The sequence below is a fragment of the Hyla sarda genome, unplaced genomic scaffold, assembly GCF_029499605.1.
Source record: "Hyla sarda isolate aHylSar1 unplaced genomic scaffold, aHylSar1.hap1 scaffold_1039, whole genome shotgun sequence".
Taxonomy (NCBI): Eukaryota; Metazoa; Chordata; class Amphibia; order Anura; family Hylidae; genus Hyla; species Hyla sarda.
In genome coordinates this window covers 100,001-112,452 of record NW_026607658.1, presented here as the reverse complement: position 1 = coordinate 112,452, position 12,452 = coordinate 100,001, and the positions used below count along the sequence as shown (strand labels likewise).

The 12,452-nt window shown below is 43.6% G+C and overlaps 1 long non-coding RNA gene across 2 annotated transcripts in view; it reads right to left on the bottom strand.

The window, feature by feature from the left end:
- Nucleotides 1–3,064: 3,064 nt before the first annotated feature.
- LOC130299152 (uncharacterized) overlaps nucleotides 3,065–12,452 on the bottom strand; it is a 17,252-nt gene continuing 7,864 nt past the window's right edge. The window contains exons 2-6 of one of the 2 annotated variants that reach the window (XR_008850341.1): nucleotides 4,752–4,836; nucleotides 3,814–3,854; nucleotides 3,653–3,719; nucleotides 3,388–3,552; nucleotides 3,065–3,285 (exon numbers count right to left, since the gene is read on the bottom strand). This is a non-coding gene — a long non-coding RNA (uncharacterized LOC130299152). The remainder of the gene's footprint in view (nucleotides 3,286–3,387; nucleotides 3,553–3,652; nucleotides 3,720–3,813; nucleotides 3,855–4,751; nucleotides 4,837–12,452) is intronic. The other variant, XR_008850340.1, reaches the window with a different exon arrangement.

Below are 12,452 nucleotides of genomic sequence, written 5' to 3'. Positions count from 1 at the left end.
TTCCAATATAGTTAACTTCTACACTTCTATAACACCAACAAAGCCGCACTCCGTCTTCATAGACAACTGACCCCCTTTGAAACCCTTTGTGCGGCCTCCGCTCCTGTCCCCCATGCAATTGGAACTCTCTATGCCCTGATCATAGGGGAACGCTCTGAAATTCCCCTGCCCTATCGAGTGGCATGGGAAAGGGAACTACAATGTTCTATTCCTGACAATGACTGGTCTCGTGCCCTGCTACATTGTCACAAATCTAGTATCTCATGCAAGGCACAAGAAACTAACTATAAAATCATCACGAGATGGTACAGAGTGCCGTCTCTTTTGGCGCAGATGTTCCCACAGGCTTCTGATGCATGTTGGAGGTGCGAACGCTCAAATGGGACAATGTCCCATATCTGGGTGACATGCCCGACATTGAATACGTTTTGGACACAAGTTTTATCTACCGTAAATAGGCTGACGACCCTTTCCATCGATAAGGACCCACGACCTATCCTCCTGTCCATATTCCCTAACACATGCCCCCGTCTGTCAGCCACTTTAGCACACTATTTACTTATCTCGGCTAGAGCTGTGATCCCTCGCCTTTGGAAATCTCCACTACCCCCGACCTACTCCTCATGGCTGAGGGAAGTTACCTATACTTGTAGGATGGAAGAACTCCGGGCAGACTCTACCCGACAGTTCGATAAATACCATGCTGTTTGGTCGCCTTGGCTATCCTATGTTGCCTTTCAGGAGTTCACTGATGATAACCTGGATCTGTCACCACGCACGCTCATCCCCCTCTGTCCAACTCCGCAATAGCTCACCCACAGTTGCTGTTTACTGCTTAGACAGGTGGAGAGGTTCAGTCCGAACAGGTAAGACTCTCTGCCATATTACACTAAGTCTGCTGCATCCTATCTCCCCCTCTTCGATTCTTCTACACCCCCCCCTCCTTCCTCTATCCCCCTGTATCTTTTCCTCTCTCTCCCTCCTCTCCTATCTTCCAGTTCCCTCTACCGATGTTGTGTTTCCTTTGTCTGTCCTGGTTCTCTGCTTCACTACTGGCGATGTTTGAATTTTCGCTAAAGTTATCGAATTTATACGTAGTTCTGAATCCTGTTAGCTACTCACAACCTCTGTTCTCTGGAGTTCATTTATGATGTGAGGCTCGGACTGCTGTAATGTTTAACTTCGCTGAGTGACTCCTTGTTTACTTGAGCCATGTGGGCTTTGTTGCCTGACCAGTGTAGACACTTCTCATGTTGTAATTTTCATTTTACCTTGTATGTTGAAAACCTTAATAAAACTTTACTTTGAAAAAAAAAAAAAAATATGTTTTATTCAATGTTATGTATGATGTTCATACAAGGTTGCCTTACAATGTTTTATTGTTATTTATTGTTTGATATTTAATAAAGGGGCTGCTGTGGCCTTGTTACCACCAACACTGTGTCTGTCATGTTTAAGGTAAGGGATTCCTCGTTACAAAGGGGGCTTTTGGGGGTTGGTGGATGGTAGGCTTTAGCAGCTATAATATCCCCAAGTCAAGGGTCCAGGCTGTAAAATAGAAGAACACCGGAGCAGCCAGATACACTGACTCTAAGGCTGAGCCTCATACTTCTACCGAAGCTGCAGAGTTATAGGGGAACTGTAAAAATGAAAGTACTACAACCCCCAGTGTGGTCAGTCTGTGCCCCCCTAAGGGTCAGGGTTGGAGGAGGCACAGGTTGAAAAGACACACTACATTGGGAGTTGTAGTACTGTAGTTGTTAAAGAAAAAAAATATGTTTTCATCATGTTGCCCATAGCAACCAATCAGATTACTTCTTTCATTCTTGAGAAGACCTCTGAAAAATAAAAGAAGTGATCTGATTGGTTGCTAAGAGCAACTGGACAACATTTCCTCTCCACAGGTACATTTCCCCGATTGTCTTCATATTTAGGATGAGAATCTACTGACAAAGTGAGTAGCCAACCATTTCTGGGCATAAAACTCTGTAAGAAACAGCAGTCTGGGGGCGTCTGTGGTGGACATGAAGGAAGGGGGGGGGTCCAGGGAAATTGAGATTTGACGTCTGCAGCGAGCGCTTCTCACTGAGCGACGGGTCTCATCCCAGGTATAGCAGGGGGACCCCCCACGATCAGCTACTTATCCCATAACCCATGGATAGGGGATAAGTTAATTTTTGCCATACTTCTCCTTTAATTGGCCAGAACACACCCAAAATCGGTCCCAGCCAAATATTGCTTCGTGTCCTGTCATTTCTCCCAGCTGTTCTTTTTCTACCTGCTTGTAAGGCATGCCTACACTCTCTAATTCCTTAAAGTGGTACTCCGCCCCTAGATATCTTATCCCCTACCTTAAGGATAGGACAAAAGATGACTGATCACTGGGACCCCCGCAATCTTCATGCAGCACCCGGCGTTCCAAATAATATATTAAGAACTCTGGGTTCTCGTGGTGCGGGTCGTGACCTCCCGCCACACCCTTTCCATTTATGTCTATGGGAGGTGGTGTGATGTCACAAGAAGGTGTGGCATGATGTCACGAATCCCATCACAGGAACCAGTGATCTAAACATACTATTTAGAATTTTGGTTGCTGCATGGAGATTGCTGGGGTCCCAGCAGCAGGATCCCCTTGATCAGACATCTTATCCCCTATCCTTTACATAGGGGATAAGATATCTAGAGGCGGAGTACCCCTTTAAGGGACAGTTCATGTACCCAAAAGTTGATCCTTTGCAACCGTATGACCCCTAGCAAGTTCCCTGCATGAGTCCCATTCATCAGAAAAAGGCTTGTGCATGGAACTTGCTGGGTGTTCTACGTTTGCCTCATAAACTGCACCACCCAGCACCAGTTGCCTCTCTCTGCACCACATTATGCAGATCGTGCAGGAGAGCAGCTTTGGTCATCCATGTTTTGCCAACTCTATTTTCACACACAGAAATAAATAAATGAGTCGAACAAGTCAAAGAACAGTTTAAAAAAAGGGGAACTTTATTTATTATTTATTAAAATGTTTGTGTAGGGGATTTTTTGTAACCTCCCATCACTCACAAAGAGCGTACAGTAACTAATACTCAGGACAGGAAAAACCTCCAGAGGGGAGGAAACCTGTAGGGAATCCATGGCTACTGTATGGCCCTTCCTCTGGGCATACTAAAGGAGGTTACCTCTATAATTTGGGCAAATGTTTCTGTGTATGTGCATGATTCCTAGGCCTGTGCCTTCATCCAACGTCTTGCTGTAGGTCCCGAAATGCTACTCCATGTCCTGGAAATAGTGCATCTAAGATAGGGGACAAAAAAGATAGATTATTTACATGTTTATCATAAAAATACACATGGAACTGCAATAAAGACCTTTTGGACAAAACAATGTAACACTTACCAGTCACAGTCATGTGCATGACTTTGCATTCCCGTGTCCCTACACAGTGTCCAGCACCGGCCCCTCACTGATGAACAGGACCAGTGTTATTTCTGGGGCTATGCCTTCATCCAACGTCTTGCTGTAGGTCCGGAAATGCTACTCCATGTCCTGGAGATAGTGCATCTAAGATAAGAAAAAAAAGATAGATTATTTACATGTTTATCATAGAAATACACATGGAACTGCACTAAAGATCTTTTGGACACAACAATGTAACACTTACCAGTCACAGTCATGTGTATGACTTTGCATTCCCGCGTCCCTACACAGTGTCCAGCACCGGCCCCTCACTGATGGAGAATGAACAGGAGCAGTGTTATTTCTGCTCAGTGCTGCTCTTTGGTGGACAATGGTTATGACATCACATGTTTGACACACTGTTACCTCCTGGGAGTTCTATTTCAGTAGTGCTGCTCTCTGATTGGCTGAAAATCAAAAAAGCTTTCTAATATATTCTGTATGACTGTTATTTAAGGTTTTTGACAAATTTTATTAAAATGGCGCCACTCCCTGTGGGTGCGTTATATTTGTTTCTCCTAACCAGACATTCTGTATAAGTAATATAATTTGGTGGCCCCAACAGCCTCGGCCCATAGGTTTCTTACATAGATCAATGCTACTCCGGTAGGCTCAATGAGCAGCGCTGGCCGCCGGGACGTCTGACGAGTGACGTCCCTGACGTTGCGGTCTGGAACGAAGGATGTCACTAGTCATACGTCCCAGCAGCCATTGATTTAAAGTGGTCATGGCTCCTGCTGCCAGTTCAAGATCAGACACCATGGCCCTAGATTGACATACTGCAACACCGATCCCCTGTGGCTGCCCACCTGTTGCAAAACTACAACTCTCAGCCTTCGGCTGTCAGGGCATGCTGGGAGCAGGGGCGGATCCAGAGTCGAGTCTCGGGAGGGGCGCTATTAGAGTATTTTGTGTTGGTGGACAGAAGATTACGGAACTTACAATATTATTAAATGTATCATACAGTCCTAACCTTGTTTAAGACTCTTAGGCCGTGCTCATATGTCAGAAAAATAATCATATATACCAATTGCCACAGAATGGGAAAGTGCTAAGGCTCTATAGTGAGGAGAATACGCAGTGATATCAGTGACTACAGGTGACGTCTTATCATTGTGTATTCTCCTCACTATAGAGAAGACGTCACCTGTAATCACTGATATCATTGTGTATTCTCCTCACTATAGAGATCAGTGATTACAGGTGACGTCTTCTCTATAGTGAGGAGAATACACAATGATATCAGTGATTACAGGTGACGTCTTCTCTATAGTCTTTCCTTATCTAATTCAGATGGTACATACCGCCAGGATTTGTTCCAGCTAAATCTTCTCTCTGCAGAACTTGATGCCCAGACGTCTCCTCACTATGCCAATGCATTCTGATCCTCTATATGAAAACAATAATTATTATAATACTGCCAAACACTGTATTCTTTGAATATAATACTGTCACACACCCTCCTAATATAATTCTGACATACTGTACCCCCTGAATAGACAACACACTGTACCCTCTGAATATAATACCACCATACACTGTACCCTCTGAATATAATACTACCACACACTGTGCCCTCTAAACTTAATACTACCAAACACTGCACCCTCTGAATATAATACTATCACACGCTGCACCCTCTAAATATAATACTATCACACACTGTACCCACTGAATATAATACTAACACACACTGTGCCCTCTAAATCTAATACTACCACACAGTGCATTCTCTGAATATAACTTGCTGTGCTGTAACTACCCTCTGAGTAAAATACCGTAATGTATTGTGGCCCCTAAAAAACGTACCACCCCAGAAATTCCTCACAATATACACTATACTTCTGAAAGGCAAAACACTCTGTGCCTTCACATATAGTAATAATGCCCCATCTTGTGCCCCTACATATAATATGACCTGTCCTGTTCCCCCACATAATAATGCCCTCTGTGCTGTGCCCCTCACATAGAATGCTCCTGTCATGTGCCCCACACATTTAATGCCCCCTGTGCTGTGCCCTTCACATATAATGCCCCCATTCTTTGCCTCTCACATATAATGCATCCATCATGCGCCCCTCATATATAAAGCCCCCATCATGCGTCCCGCACATATAATGCCCTTATCATGCGCCCCTCACATATAATGCCCCCTGTGCTGTGCCCTTCACATATAAAGCCCCATGTCCTGTCCACTCAGGGGGCATTATATGTGAGGAGCACAGCACAGGGGGCAATATATGTGAGGGGAACAGCACAGGGGGCAATATATGTGAGGGGAACAGCACAGGGGGCAATATATGTGAGGGGCACAGCACAGGGGGCATTATAAGTGTGGGGTACATAACAGGGGGCATTATATCATATAATGTCCCCCTGTGCTGTGCCCCACACATATAATGCCCCCTGTGCTGTGCCCCACACATATAATTTATATGTGTGGCACAGCACAAGGGGCATTATATGTGAGGGGCACAGCACAGGGGGCATTATATGTGAGGGGCACAGCACAGGGGGCATTATATGTGAGGGGCACAGCACAGGGGGGCATTATATCATATAATGCCCCCCTGTGCTGTGCCCCACACATATAATGCACCCTGTGCTGTGTGCCCCACACATATAATTTATATGTGTGGCACAGCACAGGGGGCATTAGGTGAGGGGCACAGCACAGGGGACATTATATGATATAATGCCCCCCTGTCCTGTGCCCCTCACATATAATGCCCCCTGTGCTGTGCCCCTCACATATAATGTCCCCTGTGTTGTGCCCCTCACATAATGCCCCCTGTGCTGTGCCACACATATAAATTATATGTGAAGGGCACAGGACAGGGGGCATTATGTGAGGGGCACAGCACAGGGGGCATTATATGTGAAGGGCACAGGACAGGGGGCCCCCTGTCATGTGCTCTTCACATATAATGCCCCCTGTGCTTTGCCCTGCAGACCAGGGACATGCACAGACATTTTGGAGGGCAGGGGCTCAAGTAAAAAAGAGGGCACTTTTCATAATTTAAAAAACGTCTGCCAGACTTAATGGGCAGATGTGCTGCGGCCCAGGGACACAGTGGACTCCCGCCAGGCTTTCTCGACATTCTTAGCCCCCATAAAAGTTGGTGTTTTTGTAAAATCGAGTCAAGAACAGTTTCTATGAAGGTCTGCCATGTGTATATACACTTTGGCTGTGCTGTCAGTCTTATTTACAGAAAAGATATGACAGCTGCCCTATAATATACTGTATTATAGAGGAGATTTATCAAACCTGTGCAGAGAAAGAGCGGTGCAGTCGCCCATAGCAACCAATCAGATCGTTTTGCGGAAGGATTTTCCTCTGCAAAGGTTTTAATAAATCTCCCCCTATATGCCCCCACCTGAGCTCTATATGACAGAACCCAGCACCCATCACCAATCACCCATTACCCATCCCCAATCACCCAGCACCAATCACCCAGCACCCATCACCCATCCCCAATCACCTAGCACCAATCACCCATCACCAATCACCCAGCACCAATCACCCAGCACCAATCACCCAGCACCCATCACCCATCCCCAATCACCTAGCACCAATCACCCAGCACCCATCACCAATCACCCAGCACCAATCACCCAGCACCAATCACCCATCACCCATCCCCAATCACCCAGCACTCATCACCCATCCCCAATCACCCAGCACCAATCACCCAGCACCAATCACCCAGCACCCATCACCCAGCACCCATCACCCAGCACCCATCACCAATCACCCACCTTACGCAGGAATCTCCACACAGCTCTGGTTCTTACACTGAAGAGATGGACACCACACTAATATATGCTTACAGTCTACAATATACTAAAGTTGGCAAAAAAAATAATTATAAATATACAAAGATGGCGAGGCATAGCACAGCATACAGGATGGAGGCAGGGAAGCTCCGCCTCCATTGCGCACAAGACTGACTTCGCATACTAGCAATGTGGGGCAATACCTAGAAAATGGAAAGACCAATTTTTGTATACTGCACTGTAACCTAGTGTATTGGGTTTAGTGCGAGTAAACAGCCTGTCAGTTTCCCTTTAATTATATACCGTACCTCCCCTTAATTCCCTATATACTGTGCCACCATTCATCTATTAATTCCCTATATACTGTGCCACCATTAATGAACTATATACTGTGCCACCATTCATCTATTAATTCCCTATATAATGTGCCACCATTCATCTATTAATTCCCTATATACTGTGCCACCATTAATGAACTATATACTGTGCCACCATTCATCTATAAATTCCCTATATACTGTGCCCCTATTAATGAACTATATACTGTGCCACTATTAATGAACTACATACTGTGCCACCATTCATCTATTAATTCCCTATATACTGTGCCACCATTAATGAACTATATACTGTGCCACCATTCATCTATTAATTCCCTATATACTGTGCCACCATTCATCTATTAATTCCCTATATACTGTGCCACCATTCATCTATTAATTCCCTATATACTATGTCACCATTAATGAACTATATACTGTGCCACCATTCATCTATTAATTCCCTATATACTGTGCCACTATTAATGAACTATATACTGTGCCACCATTCATCTATTAATTCCCTATATACTGTGCCACTATTAATGAACTATATACTGTGCCACTATTAATGAACTATATACTGTGCCACCATTCATCTATTAATTCCCTATATACTGTGCCACCATTCATCTATTAATTCCCTATATACTTTGCCACTATTAATGAACTATATACTGTGCCACTATTAATGAACTATATACTGTGCCACCATTCATCTATTAATTCCCTATATACTGTGCCACCATTCATCTATTAATTCCCTATATACTGTGCCACCATTAATGAACTATATACTGTGCCACCATTCATCTATTAATTCCCTATATACTGTGCCAACATTAATGAACTATATACTGTGCCACTAATATTTAACTATACTGTGCCACCACTAAGGGTGCATTCACACGTGCGTATTTTCTGCTGCAGATCTGCTGCAGATTTGCTTTAGCAGATTTCTCTTCCCATTGTCAATGAGAAGCAAAATCTGCAGCAAAAATAGGCACACGTGAACGCACCCTAAGGATCTACACACAGTGCCAGCATACATAAAAATATAATGTTCCAATATAATGAAATATATGCTGTGCTCCCATAAATTCCCTATATACTGTGCTTACATTCCTCTATTAATTCCCTAATAATGTGCTTCATACAATAAATACAAGCACATAACATAAAGGCACATACAGTACATAGGTAATATACACACATACAGTACATAGGTAATATACACACATACAGTACATAGGTAATATACACACATACAGTGCATAGGTAATATACACACATACAGTACATAGGTAATATACACACATACAGTGCATAGGTAATATACACACATACAGTACATAGGTAATATACACACATACAGTACATAGGTAATATACACACATACAGTGCATAGGTAATATACACACATACAGTACATAGGTAATATACACACATACAGTACATAGGTAATATACACACATACAGTGCATAGGTAATATACACACATACAGTGCATAGGTAATATACACACATACAGTACATAGGTAATATACACACATACAGTACATAGGTAATATACACACATACAGTGCATAGGTAATATACACACATACAGTGCATAGGTAATATACACACATACAGTGCATAGGTAATATACACACATACAGTGCATAGGTAATATACACACATACAGTACATAGGTAATATACACACATACAGTACATAGGTAATATACACACATACAGTACATAGGTAATATACACACATACAGTGCATAGGTAATATACACATACAGTGCATAGGTAATATACACACATACAGTACATAGGTAATATACACACATACAGTGCATAGGTAATATACACACATACAGTGCATAGGTAATATACACACATACAGTGCATAGGTAATATACACACATACAGTACATAGGTAATATACACACATACAGTCCATAGGTAATATACACACATACAGTGCATAGTAGACATGTGCAATTCGGTTCGGCACGAATGTCTAAATTAACGAATTTTACCGTTTTCGTGCATTCGGACCGATCCGAATGCACGAAAACATATTTTGAACATTCCCGAATAGCCACGATAATACGAATAGCAAAGTAACGAATACATTCGTTATTTCCCGACCCCCCTATTGCTGTAAATAACGAATGCATTCGTTATCTGTAAACGAACGTGAAGAATTCATTCTGATAACAAATATAATAAAAAGGATATAGATAGTTTGATTTTTCGGATACATTCGGTAAATCTTTTTATTCTTTTTTTGGACTTTAGCGATCCTAAAAAATTATGGAGATACCTTTTTTATAAAAATTTCGTAGGGTATCATAAAAAAATCATAATAAAAAAGATACAGTGGTGATGGAAAAAATTGTATCTAATGAAATGTATCATTTTTATTATGAAATGTTTATTCATTTTTAAACAGGGATCAATTTATGTGAGCGGGTAAAGCACTAAAAATGTAGCCGACAATATAGAAAATGTAGATACAGAAAATGTAGTGTGTGCGTATTTTTCACTTTTTTTTTAAACATTTTTTAGGTAGTACTACTACTCCCAGCATGGAACACACTCTTCCATGATGGGAGTAGTAGTTACCTGTACTAATTGACAGATTGCAGGGGTCCCTTGCGATCCTCTTGTATAATGTATAGATGCGCCGGCTGCTCTTCTATGGTCCCCTGCACTCACGTATATGTACACATATTCATATTTCCCGCAGAGCTGTGATTGGCCAGATGGTTCCAGCCAATCACAGCTCTCTTTGAGAAATAGGAATATGTGTATATATACGGCCGTGCAGGGGACCATAGGAGAGCGGCCGCCGCATTCATACATTATACTGGAGGATCGCAGCGGCTGTCAGGAGTGATACCCGCAGTGATCTTCCCTTTACTACAAGTACTAATACTCCCAACATGGAGCACACTCTGCTCCATGCTGGGAGCTGTAGTACCTGTATTAATAGACAGATCGCAGTGGGTGTCAGAAGTTACACTCGCTGCCATATGTCTATTAATGCAGGTACTACAGCTCCCAGCATGGAGCAGAGTGTGCTCCATGTTGGGAGTATTAGTACCTGCAGTAAGGGACAGATCCCAGGGATGTCACTCCTCCTGACACCCGCTGCGATCGTCCTTATGTGAATGTCGGGATCAGCTGTTCTCAGGGCTACAGAGCCAGGAGAACAGCTGACGCTGAGCCGTAGGTATACATCGTATATCTACTGCCCAGCAAGAACTTACAGTGAGCTTGCAATGTGTATACAGTATACACATTGCTGGCTCACTTAACCCCTTGCTGAGCTGTGCGCTATGCGCAAGCCCAGCAAGGGAAGAGTTAACTTACACTGCTGGACAGTGTAGGTTAACCCTTTGGGCGGTATACACTATATACAGCTATCTATAGATAGCTGTATACAGTGTATACAGAAGACGAAGTCCAGCTTACTTCCCTCGAGTCCCGGGCGGGGTTCGTGTAGCCCCGCCCCCTAATGACGTCATTAGGGGGCGGAGCTACAGAAGGGAACAAGGCTAATTAATCTGAAGCTCTGTTCACATTGTAGGTTATGTATAATGTGAACAGACCCTTCTGGCAGTGTCTACCCAGACAGGGAGACTCCAGCTGTTGCTAAACTACAACTCCCAGCATGCCCAGACAGCCAAAGGCTGTCTGGGCATGCTGGGAGTTATAGTTTTGCACCAATTGGTGGCTCCCTGTTTGGGTACACATTGCATCATGGGTGCTCTCCCCAGCGGACAGCGCCAAAAATGTCATAACCAATTTTTTGTGTTTTTTTCTTCTCGTTTCAGATCCGTGTATGCAGAGGATTACTGCGGATTCGATGGATTACGGCGGATTATTTATTTTTTCCTTTAATAAAATGGTTAACGAGGGCTGTGGGGGAGTGTTTTTTTAAATAAAATAATTTTTCCAATGTGTTGTGTTTTTTTTATTTTATTGAATTTTCAAGGTTAGTAGTGGACGCTGTCTTATTGACAGAATCCATTACTAGGCCAGGGCTTAGTGCTAGCCCCAAAAACAGCTAGCGCTAACCCCCAATTATTACCCCGGTACCCACCGCCACAGGGGTGCCGGGAAGAGCCGGTACCAACAGGCCCGGAGCGTCAAAATGGCGCTCCTGGGCCTAGGCGGTAACAGGCTGGCGTTATTTAGGCTGGGGAGGGCCAGTAACAATGGTCCTCGCCCACCCTGGTAACGTCAGGCTGTTGCTGTTTGGTTGGTATCTGGCTGAGAATGAAAATACGGGGAACCCTATGCGTTTTTTTTTTTTAATTTTCTTATTTAAATAAAAAAAAAAAACGCATAGGGTTCCCCGTATTTTCATTCTCAGCACAATACCAACCAAACAGCAACAGCCTGACGTTACCAGGGTGGGCGAGGACCATTGTTACTGGCCCTCCCCAGCCTAAATAACGCCAGCCTGTTACCGCCTAGGTCCAGGAGCGCCATTTTTGACGCTCCGGGCCTGTTGGTACCGGCTCTTCCCGGCACCCCTGTGGCGGTGGGTACCGGGGTAATAATTGGGGGTTAGCGCTAGCTGTTTTTGGGGCTAGCACTAAGCCCTGGCCTAGTAATGGATTCCGTCAATAAGACAGCTTCCGCTACTAACCCTGAAAATTCAATAAAAATAAAAAAAAAACACAACACATTGGAAAAATTATTTTATTTAAAAAAACACTCCCCCACAGCCCTCGTTAACCATTTTATTAAAGGGAAAAAAAATAATCCGCCGTAATCCATCGAATCCGCAGTAATCCTCTGCATACACGGATCTGAAACGAGAAGAAAAAAAAACACAAAAAATTGGTTATGACATTTTTGGCGCTGTCCGCTGGGGAGAGCACCCATGATGCAATGTCTACCC